General features: G+C 37.0%; 1 long non-coding RNA gene across 8 annotated transcripts; it reads right to left on the bottom strand.

Annotated features, from left to right (window-relative positions):
* Positions 1 to 5090: 5090 nt before the first annotated feature.
* On the bottom strand, positions 5091 to 10225 carry LOC105420561 (uncharacterized). Of its 8 annotated transcripts, none has more exons than XR_016060817.1 (7): positions 9909 to 10225; positions 8018 to 8112; positions 6858 to 6913; positions 6514 to 6631; positions 6202 to 6302; positions 6028 to 6109; positions 5091 to 5710 (listed from the first exon to the last, which is right to left on the bottom strand). It is a non-coding gene; the product is annotated as an uncharacterized LOC105420561 (long non-coding RNA). The 8 variants fall into 8 exon arrangements; XR_016060818.1 differs by having other exon boundaries at positions 6858 to 6916; positions 9909 to 10224; XR_016060815.1 differs by having other exon boundaries at positions 5091 to 5897; positions 9909 to 10222.
* Positions 10226 to 10749: the final 524 nt, after the last annotated feature.

Genomic DNA, 10749 nt, shown 5'->3' with positions numbered 1-10749 from the left:
GATGACGTAGAGGAAATGAAAATCATGGAGAAAGTACCATATAGAAGTGCAGTGGGATCCCTTACGTATGCAATGACAGGGACAAGACCTGACTTGTCTTTCGTCATGAGCATGGTTAGCCGGTTCCAATACAATCCAAGAGTGGAACATTGTAAAGCAGTTAAGAGAATTTTGAGATACTTGAAAGAGATTGTGAATTACGCACTTATATATGGGGGAGGATCGAAAATCGCTCTTGAAGGATATTCTGATGCAAGTTATCAAGGGGATCTAGGTGATGTGAAGTCAACATCTAGATATATGTTCATGCTTGGAGGAGGGACTGTTTCTTAGAAGTCAAAGAAATAGGATGTAGTAGCATTGTCTACTATAGAATCATAATACATGGCATGTTGCTTGGCAGCCAAAGAGGCTGTATGGATTAAGAAATATCTTAATCAACTTGATTTCAAGCCCATATAGTGTAGGGTTGTGAGACTCTACTGCGATAATACGGTCGCTATATGCCTATCTAAGGAGCCCAGATTCCATAAAAATTCCAAACATATAAAGCCCCTTCTTCTATCATCTGTGCAATAAGGTGCAATGCGAAGAGATTGATATTAACTACATACCTATCGAGGTGATGATACTTGATCCACTGGACTAGCTCCAAATGTTTTTACAAAGCATGTAAGGGAGATGGGAATGAGAGAAAGTGAGGAAGAGAGATTGTAAGGCCTTCAAAGGCCAAGTGGGAGATGTTGGGTTTATGTGGCCTTTAAAGGCCATATGAGAGACTGTGTAAAACATATTTTAAAAATGAAACATAAACTCAGTGGGAGTGTCGTCCTTTTGTAGACCATACTAGGCAAATGTTATTTGTTGATACTCGGATTAGGCTCGACGAGCTAGGCCAGCCGAGGTTTGGAAAAATCCAAGATACGTAGGCATAAGGATCTATCAAAAAGGGTTTAGTGGGTTATCCCTTGACGAGGTCGGAGTATGCCTAGATGAGAGCCATGGGACTGTGTGGCCCTTCCGTGTGATAAATAGCCTTTAGAGGCATGACTAAAACATCATCTTTATATCATCACACGACATGTACATAGATAGCTGTTTTGAGATTCGCCAATGAGGGTGAAGCGTGTACATGTGCAAGAGATTACCCCTATGCACCATAGAGTCATGGTTGCATCATGGTCTAGAGGACAATGATTTTGTCTCTAGGGGAGAACTTGAAATCCATAAACTGGGATTGCGTCTCCTAGTCCATTGGTTGACTTTGGTGGTCCAATCATAAACCCCTGCAGTGGACTGTGAGTCACGAGAACTGCTGGGTCAGTTTGAGAAAGCTAGGCGGATTGTGATTTGCAATTAAAGATGGAGTGCTCACATGTATTGATAATTTCCTAGATCTAACAGATCCGATTCCCATCAACATTAATTAATTTTAATTAACTTTTTTATTATGTGATTTTTTTTAGATTGTTTATTTGAATTTTTATGAATCTTCTGATATATTTTTTTTGTCATTTGAATTTATAAATTAAAAAAAATTAATTTTTTAATGTTTTAAATAATCATGGTCCTTTAGATTTGAGCCATGTTTTAAGTAATTAATTTATAATCATGTTTTAAATAATCATGGTCCTCAATTCGTATGGTCAAATCTCAAGAGAGACTTTTGAGGTGAGAGATTTGAGTCATTCATCTCCTTTAAATATGTGGCCCAAAATTTAAAAGGATTTGGATTAGGTGGGGCCAACACGTGGTCGGTGGCACGCCCCACCCATTCACGTAACATCTTTGGGAAGAATGTTTATCATCTTGGTTGGCTTATCTTTTTAGGTGTATAGCGAACTTATGTGATAAGGTTGAATATTTGATATATTTACTAATTGTTTGAATCAAGATTGATTGATCAAATAATTAAGGATAGGATATATTAAAATGTAAATTTTTCTTATTTGATGGGAATAGATTTAGAAAACGAAGGATAAGGCTCTAGCTCATCTCTTTGAATCTTGATGGTGGATCAAGGAGATGGATGGATAAAATCTCTCACCCCACAAGTCTCCCTAAATCGAAGGTTGAGATTTAATTCTACAAATTGAGATAAAATCTATGTCATAGAAAATCTATAAAATGAGGTCTCCCCCTTCAACAAATTACGTATGTATTCCCTCTCTCCATGTGCCAAAATTTAGCTCTCTTTGGAAATATTACCAAATAGAGGCACACCTCAATTTTATTTCTCTCTCTCCAAGTTGTATTGGGTGTCTTTTTTTTTTTTTGGGGAATTCTCTTTGGGTGGCACACCTAAGCTTAGGTAGTGTTTTTTTTGTGGGTGGCAAAGGGGTGAACCCTTGCTAATATATCTCGCCCTCTCTCTTAATATCCATCTCTCATCCCTCTAAAATCATGCTAAGAGGCTTGATCAAGATCAAGCTATTGAGTGGGTTTTTGCTATAGTAGGAAATTCAACATACCGATCACAAATCCCGAGTTCCATCGAAAAGAGGAGATTCGGGGAGGGGTTACTAAGCTCGGTTGAGGTAATCTCCGGCAATTTTATCTTTTTAAATATTTATTTATATTTTTTCTTCTTTTCCTATAAAGCAATAAAAGTGTAGTTTTTTTGTTGAATAAATGAATTGTATTTGAAGAGGTAGTAATTGAGAACTGATTTTATTTTATTTTTTTAATGTGTAGTTTAATTGTAATTGGACATTGTAAGTGATCTTGCCGGTGTAGGAATAACGATTTTTTTTTTAAAATATATACACCGTGCTTTATCATAAAGTTATTTCAATAAGAAGAGGAGCTTGAATGCATATCTAATGAATAATCTTTTTCAAAAAATTTCATACATACGTAATATGATTTTCTAATAAAGGATCATTTTAAAAATTGAATGCATATCTAATAAGAATTTAAATGTGGAGAGAGACTAAGTTGAGGGAGAGAAACCAAGTTGAAAGACAAAGGGAGAGAGAGACCACGTTGAGAGAAAGAGAGAGAGACTAGCGTTACTAAAAGAGAGAGAAAGGCTAAGTTTTAAATGTGGAGAGAGAGAGAGGCCATAAAAAGAGGCTTGCATGCATATCTATCATGGGATCACGTTGAGAGAAAGAGAGCGAGAGAGAGAAACTAGGGTTACTAAAAAAGAGAGAGAAAGGCTAGGTTTTAAATGTGGAAAGAGAGAGGCCTTAAAAGGAGGCTGGCATGCATATCTAACAAGGGATCATCCCCAAAAAAAATTGCATGCATATCTAATAGGGTTTTACATACGAAGAGAAAGAGATGCCATAAAAATTTGCATACATATCTAATGTGGTTTTCAATATGGAGAGAGAGAAATGACATAAGGAGTTTACACATATATTTAATAAATAAAAAAATAGATATTAACATAGAAAAAAAATGACACTTGTCAACAAAATAAACAAGGTTGGCTGATGGGAGATGCTTTCTCTCTAATGTTTTCATCTCTTTTTACATATTCATATTATATATTTTTTGAAAAAGGTAAAAAACTTACCACTTTCTCTTCCTAATATGTTTATATATTTATAGGTATTTACAGTTCATATATTTAAAGGTATCAAATATATTGTTGTTTATAGTACAAATCAAAGAGATCTCCGAATAGGATTCCTTCAGTTCTGAACACCACAAACTGATTTTTTAAAAGAGAGATGTGTGATAGAGAGTGTGACAATCAAATTCTGATCTGATGCCAGATCTACTCAGAAGTGAGCAGATCTGCTTTGAGATCAGTGGCAGAGCCAGCGTTGATCCGAAATACGAAATATAACATAAAATACAATAAAACTAATTTAATTCTAATAAAATAATAAAAAATAAAAATAAATACAGGAAAGAGTAAAAATGTACTAGACTGGGTCAGTTGGCCTGATGCTCCTGAGGCTTCGAGGCCTCGCCCATATCAGTACTGGTTGAGTTTATGACGTACGTCCTCTTTGTTTCTCTTCATGCTTTGACCAGGCCTTGGTTTGGTTGAATGGATTTTTTAATCTAAGGGCTGCAGGCCTAAAGCTAAGGTTTTTTTAGGTCTAGGTTTTTCAGGTCTCACAATCTCTCAGTTTTCTCTAGGCACACACATGCTAATAAGATTTCATGTGTCTAACTTAAAATGATCTCGAAATGATCTATTTATATGTTGAAAATCGTCTGGAATGGGTAACATACCATAACCAGATGATTTCCCAGCCTAGACTGTCGTTTTGGTGGTCCAAGGTTTGGGCGACACTAGTAGTGTCGCTTAAACCAAAATGGTCCAGGTTCATTGAGCTTGGCCAAAAATGACTCGGGAGGGGTTAGCACGTGGAAACTGCCAATTTGGGGCAGTCGGAGCCGGTCGACATTGGAGGCGTTACCAAAACCAAATCTGCTCAAAATTGACAGATTCCAATTTGGGGTGATTTTGGGGTTGTCAGGATGCTGCTTGCCAAAAATCAGCTGATTTGAGTCAGTCTGGGTTGGGTGACACTGGAAGCATCTCCCGAGCGACACTGGTAATGTCACCCAGACCAAATTTGCCCAAAATTAGTAGATTCCTGTCTGGGCTGATTTTGGGGTTGTCAGGATTCTATCGATTTGGGTCAGTTTGGGCTGGGCGACACTGATAACGTCGCCCAAACCAAATCTTCCAAAAATCGCAAAATTCCAGTTTTAGGGGAATCTACGGGCTCTTGTGATGCTGCCTGCCAAAATTTGGGTCAAAACAAAGTGTTTTGTTAATTTTTAATGTTTTTTTACTAAAACATGGTATTCTGCAGGATTCTGGATCACAAGGCAGGCAATATGAACTATGATGGTCTATGGTCTGAGGGTTTACTGGGATAGTGTGGTCCTAAGAGTTCAAGAATATCACAGAATTTACCAGTTTTAAAAATGGGGTTTCTATAATTGTGGATTTTTTACTTTGAGAAAAAGTTATCTTGTGGAATTAAAGTCAGCATCAAACCATTCCAAAAAGATGTTTCTAATAATAACATCATCACCATTCTAGAGAAAGAGACAGATAGAGAGAGAGATAAAGGTATTAATAATCACCATTCCAAAGATAGAGAGAGTGCAAAGTATTGATCTTAATCCTCACCATGTTAAAGAGATAATGAGAACATTAAATAAAATTGTCATGTTCCAACAAGATTTACTAATGTTATTATAGATATAGAAACTGATAGAGAAGTTCATCATCATCCACCAAAAGAGAGAGAGATAACGTATGTGTACGTGTATTAGAGAGTAAATATAGCAATTCGATAACAAAAATTCCTAAGTTCAAAAACCATCTCGATCAAATAGAGAGAGAGAGAGAGAGAGAGAGAGAGAGAGAGAGAGAGAGGAACCCATATAAAAAAATTGTGGAATTCACTCCACTTTACATGTCACCGCCCTCTTGAAAATACTTCGAGTTAATTCAAAACACCCGATCTTCTTCAGTCATTTCTAAGAATCCCTCAGTAATATTTATGTCTGCCATCATTTTATTATATGCTTGCATGAAGACAGGAAGAGCAAGGCCGTGGACTTGTTTAAGAGCTTTGTAGACCTCTCGTATATGTGGGTTTGCTACCGGTTTCTTCAACTCTTCAAATGCAGCACCAATTTGAACATCTTAGAGGATTTCTCCCCCCACCATTTCCAGCCAACATACCGACACAAACACGCACATGTATCCTCACGCAAATAAGAGTCCCTGCAGAGATATACACAGATTGGGACCAGGCTGAGTCCCAATTCAGGACTAGGCCAGGTTCCACGCCAACTTAAACAACTACAATCATTGAAATGCCTGGGCCAAGCATGGTGATTTCCAATGCGAATCACCTAGACAGCTATCAGGATGCCCGAGCAAGAACAACACCCCTTATAAGGTTCACTACCTAATGCCAAGACAAAGCCAAAAGCCAAAGTTTTTAAGGTGCTACAATCTAAACGACCTCTTCATAACAAAGACCTAGTTTTATGCGAGACAAATTAAAGAAAACCATTAATATAGCAGATCATACATACCACCCAAGGAGTTCTACGATGACCACTAAAGACCTTTAAGCAGCTTCTAATTTGACAATCAATTATTTTGACAGTGTGGTCACTGTTGCAAGCAAGGGGATGATAAATGGACTCAGTATCAGTAAGTCCGGCATCAATGAATAATAGAGTAGGCAAAGAGCATTATAATCTTACTGTGTGGAAGTAAGAGTTTTCCCATATGGACTGAAGGCAGCAGCAATAGTTTGACCTAGGAGGAGGCATAAGAGGGCAGTACTTGGCCGAAAAATGTCGTCCTATAGACATTCATGAAAATAAAAATGCATCCACCCTATAATTGTTTTTAAACATATTCCAAATGCAACATTTTTAAAACTTCAAACAAGAATTGAATAAATAAAGCTCAACTATGAACAAATCTGAAGAAAGCATTAATTCGCTGACTGTGCAATAATAAGATATAGAAGTCAACAAGCTCTAGACAACAAATAGAAGCAAAGAGAAAACCTTGTGCACGAATTGGGTTGATATTGAGCAAAAACAGGTGGTGAATTAGAAGGCGAAGCAGAAGTTGATGGTAAATTTTCAATATCTACCCAAGATTGAGTCATTTCCCAAATCAAGCCTGCACCAAAATCCACTTTTTTATTGAGAAAAGAAATCTTATTCAACATTTGGTCATAAACTACAAGGCAAGAACATAACCTTACTCCTACGGTAAAGGGAAACCGACAAATTGCATTGTTTGAAGGATACAGAGTAATGCTTCTAAAAGTCCATAGAGTACTAATCACATTCCAAGGAATAAGAGCAGAGCACAAAGAATCGAGTTCTACCGTGGTCATTCCTACCTTAAACCTGAATGCTCACAAGAAACCCATTGGGACATTATCGTCAGCACCCAAGACTGCTGATAGACAAAAAGAAACATTCAGCAAGATGTATAATTTCATAATTCAGAACCACCATGTTCCAATCAAAAAATGAAACTATATGCAAAATACTAAAGATATGTTGTCTTCCACTTCCATCAAATAATTAGTTACCACTACAAACTCAAAATTCTGCTCCAGACTACAGTGGCTAACAGTACAAACAAGAAAAAAAATTAAATGAGCTTTAAACATCCACAATCATACTTAAGATTGCATGATATTCAAGACCAAATCATACTGGAGCAAGCATAAACAACTTATAATACTAACCTCACGACAATAACCATGAACTCAATACTGAATTTCCCAAAAGAACCATATATGACGCCTCAAAATTCAAGCCTCGAAAATGTATGTCCATTCTCGTGCAATCATAAAGATAACAGGTCTTATATATAGCAATATTTGGTTCATTTGAAAAAGTTGATTGAATAAAGTGTATGATGAACTTAGCAAAGTTAACAAGGAGTACAAACAAACTGAAACATTTAAAGACATCATGATTAAAAAGATAAAAGCCGCTTTACCAGAAATATTACTTACAATCATGACCCACACACAATTTAGTAATTAATTTATACATCACAATCATGACCCACACACAACAAAACAATTCAACAAGTAAAAAATTACATAGATTTGCAATAACACACCTTCCATAAAATGCTTTAGCTGTTGGCAATCAATGGATACATTACAATCATGACCCACAAACAGCAAATGATGCACAATAACATGAAAAGATATTCATTTGGTGATATTTGGCTTTAGCAGTTGATCAACAACCTAAGACCCCTTATTCAAAAAGCTTCATTAGGGCTTTTGTAGATCAATATCTTAGGAACATTTTGAGATAAATATGAATGGAAAAGATGAAATTGAGACAAACAAACATTTTCAATTCTAAGTTAAAAAAACCCTTGAAAATTTGGAAGTTCGATTTCTTATATTGCTTATTGATCCAAAATATAATAGGGTTGTTAGCTGGTGTTAAGATTTGAGGGAGAATAACAAAGAATGAAAAATCAAGGTTTTAGGGCTACAAAAGACCAAAATTTTGAGAGCTAAGAACTTACTGGTTTTGGATTTCATTGCCTCTGATCTATACCAAAAAGATACCCAATGAAAAAAGTGGAGATGCTTCTTCTTCTCTATCTTTCTAGATGTCCAGCTGGAAAAAAATCATCAAAATATGATAGAGAGCTTAAAGGGAGAAAGGCCACATCTTATGGTAGAAAGAGAGAGTGAGATGCAAATGATTTAATATGAGAGAGACAAGGAGGAGAGAGAGAGGGAGGTGGTGGGCTTACCAAGTTGAAAGGGAAAAGAAGAGCTTGAGAGGGAGAAGAGGATGTGGGCAAGAGAGAAGGGAAATGGTTTTTTAAGATGGTACTATTTTTTATTGGCAAATAAAGGGAGGGCGCAAGCAATAGATTACCTGTTACGCACGTAAAAGATTTCCCAGCCCTCCCCGTGTGTAATAGATTTCACGATATTTGGAAAAATATTGTGTAATCTATTTTCATTTCCTTACTAATAAAGTGTACATTTTTCATTTCCTTACTAATAAAGCGTACACAAATAGTGTAAATGTCATATTTCTTAGTAATCGATTTCCCTATAATATATTTTCAGGTACCCAAACGGCCTAAGTGTTTAAGGACTCAACCCCCAATTTTCTTTCCTTTTCTCTTTTTAAATAACCATCAAGTGATTTTTAAGTGAATCCCAAAATTTTAGATAAAAAAAAGCATAGTAAATAGTTGTTTTGCCATAAGGAGCAAGTGTGTAGTGGGAGCATCGTATTCTTACAATTTAACACTTGAAATGCCCAACCCATGCTTTTAATCAAACAAGTGGGTTGGGCACTTCAAGTGCTGAACACATGTTATTATTTAAAAAAGGTGGTTCAAACTTCACTTCAAGCCTCGAACCCATCCATAGCAAAGAACGAAATAAAAAAAATTAATAAGTGTCTTCAACGCTTCAAGTGCCGAGCCTGGTCTTTACAAAAACATAACAATAAACTTCAAGTTCCTAACTCGAGGGTATTTTTTTAAAAAATAAAAATCTGATGAAATGAAGGGACTTAAGTGTAAAAACGAAAAAACACATACTTATGTAACAAATATGCAAAATATATAGATATTTTTATACTTATGTAACAAATATGCAAAATATATAGATATTTTTTTTTTATAAGGAAACTTGATGGTGGATTGATGAGGTTCAGAAGGGCATCAGTAAAAAATAATCATACTATAAAACTTGCCATTATAATAGAAATGATCAATACTTAGAAGAACATGAAAATGCTACGAAAAACGCTAAGAAAATAATAAGGCTAAACTTAGGACATATAATAATACAATAAACTAGAAACAAGATAAGGTGAAAAGATGCTTTCAAACTGGCAAAAATGAGAGAGAGGAAGTATAGGGATCTAGACCATATTAAATGCATTAAAAACGATGATCATTAAGTCTTGGTAAAAGATGATGAGGTTATCGAAAGGTAGAGAGTTTATTTTAAACAATTGTTAAATGATGAACACAATGAGAAGAAAGCGCTACGAGGCACCTTTGGCATAAATGAGGGTGGAGGTCATATTTACATTCGTATGATTAGAATATCTGAAGTGAAAGAAGCTTTGATGAGGATGAAGATAAAAAAGGCATTAGGACCAGATAATATCTCAATAAAGGTTTGGTAAGTACGTGTGGGAGATTGGCATATATTGGCTGATCAAGTCAATAAGGTGTTGAGAACAAAGAAAATGTACGGTGGTACCTATTGATAAGAACAAAGGGGACATACATGATTGAGCGAACTATCGAATGATCAAACTTATGAGCCATACGATGAAGTTGTAGGAGAGAGTAGCTGAGTAACGACTAAGGCTCAAAACATGCATATCAGAAATCAATTCGGTTTCATGCCATTATAATTGAAAAAGAACAAAATTACCAAGAAATCTGCCTTCGAATCTGATAACCGATGCCGTTGGTGCACGAAAACACAAAAAAATGATTTTTCTGGATTTGTTTGTCCCTCTTCGTACTTCTTTTGGGGATTTTCAGACGTTTGTTGCCTCAATGGGGGTCAGATCTGGTTCGAGGACGCATTGCGGATGCGTAGGCATGAACGGATTGCTCACGGTACACTTGGGCAGTCCAAAACATGGGTTGGGCGCACTGTGACCGCCTTGGTCCCTCGGTGATCCACTGCGAAGGCTTACCATGGGCGTCCACGCCCGTGCGGCCCTGCTCGTGCATGTGGGGCATGCTCAGCCATGTGATCCCATGGTGATCTGCAGTGGACCACGCCTACATTGATGTGTAGCATTTGCGCATGCAATGAGCACCAAGTCACGTGCAGTGCATGTGGTCCTCAGTGGACCTACGATGCACGCCTGGTGGTATGGACCGACAGCCGCCCCCATGCCAACACCATGTGCTATGCATGTGTGGTAGGGATTCACACGTGTGGAATGTGCGATGCGCACGTGCTGCACATGCAACGTTTTATTTTCAATTCACTGTTCCTGAGGCCGCACGAATGTGTATGCGACTGCAAACTCACATTAGATTAGTGTGGCTTTTCAGTTGCTCTTTGAAGATGCATTATTATTTGTATGGCCACGGTCTCACATACATAAGTGTGGCTTCCCTATTGTATCTGAGGTAGCAGGAATTGTAATGAGGACGCAGCCTCATATGTTTACATGCAGCTCCTACCCATATCCCTTGAGGCCGCGTGGTTTATGGTGAGTCTTTAGCCTCGCACTTTTGTGTGTGGCAGCAGCTTG

Source organism: Amborella trichopoda, chromosome 8, assembly GCF_054954075.1.
Source record: "Amborella trichopoda isolate Santa Cruz 75 chromosome 8, AtrichopodaSantaCruz75HAP2 v2.0, whole genome shotgun sequence".
Lineage (NCBI taxonomy): Eukaryota > Viridiplantae > Streptophyta > Magnoliopsida > Amborellales > Amborellaceae > Amborella > Amborella trichopoda.
The sequence above is the reverse complement of the archived record's forward strand: the minus strand, read 5'-3'. Positions and strand labels throughout refer to the sequence as shown.